The 1049-nt window shown below is 33.8% G+C and overlaps 1 protein-coding gene across 1 annotated transcript in view; it reads right to left on the bottom strand.

Annotated features, from left to right (window-relative positions):
• Positions 1–1049, bottom strand: part of LOC122576860 (dynein beta chain, ciliary-like) — a 192355-nt gene that overhangs the window by 6484 nt on the left and 184822 nt on the right. The gene's annotated exons all lie outside the window — the stretch shown is intronic.

Below are 1049 nucleotides of genomic sequence, written 5' to 3'. Positions count from 1 at the left end.
CAGAAGGTTAATATCAGGATGCAAGAATCTAAAATATTTAGAAATTAAATTCACGTTCTTTTTAACCCTGCTGCGATCTCCGGATCTCTTTGTTCTTACTGCTCTCCTTTGTTTCTCTAAGAACTTCTGTATTCTTTAAACGTACAGAGCAAAATGTTATCCGACTGTTGAAACGGACATGTTTGAAAAAGACATGCCATCATAGAAAATTTAGGAAACGCACTGATACAAAATTACATTATAAGACGGTAATATTATCCGCGTAGAAAAGCTGCAAAAGAAATAGCAGAGAGTTATAAATATATCGGAACATTTCAAAGAGAAAATAAGAGATATAAGAGAAAATAAAAATTTCACTAACGCCAAAATTTTGTTTGCGATAATAGAATGTACCGATTCTTTGCAATGAAAGTTATTATGAAGGATATAGTAACATACTACTACATTTCCCCGGTCCTGTAGTTAGGAAATGATATAAACAAAAACGAATCTTTATATGCTGAGATAACTTTCTTCAAACTCTTACCGAATAATTTAGTCGAATGGAAGGCCGCAGCAGGGTTAAGTATGGATATTCTCAAGTAACAAGTATTATTCAGTTTTCATCACTTAAAATACTCGTTTGTGGGCAAACACGCAAAACATTATTGCTAAATACTTTAAAACTTTATTGCTAAATAACACGTGGATGACTATCCCATCTTATTTATTTATTTCTGTAGTGCCGTCAGTGGGGTGTTTTCTTTTCAGTCTTCTTTCTATGAAAGTTTTGCTCGTTTCAGCAGCTAATTGGTTTGGATGTGTTGCCATTTTTTCCCTTGTATTTTTTTGAGCATCTGGCCATTTCATCTTTGACCGTTAGTATTTTTATGTCTTTGTATGTATCCTGGTTTCTGATACATCATGGGGCGTTGACTAATGTTCTGAGTATCTTTGAGAAGCGACTCTGGTTTATTTACCTGACTCATTGCTCCTGCCCCCCATAGTGGTATTCCAAATTGGTTTTATTGTCGTTTTGTAAATTTTTATTTTATTTTCCATGCTGACTT

Source organism: Bombus pyrosoma, linkage group LG17 (genome assembly GCF_014825855.1).
Source record: "Bombus pyrosoma isolate SC7728 linkage group LG17, ASM1482585v1, whole genome shotgun sequence".
In the NCBI taxonomy this organism is placed as follows: domain Eukaryota; kingdom Metazoa; phylum Arthropoda; class Insecta; order Hymenoptera; family Apidae; genus Bombus; species Bombus pyrosoma.
The sequence above is the reverse complement of the archived record's forward strand: the minus strand, read 5'-3'. Positions and strand labels throughout refer to the sequence as shown.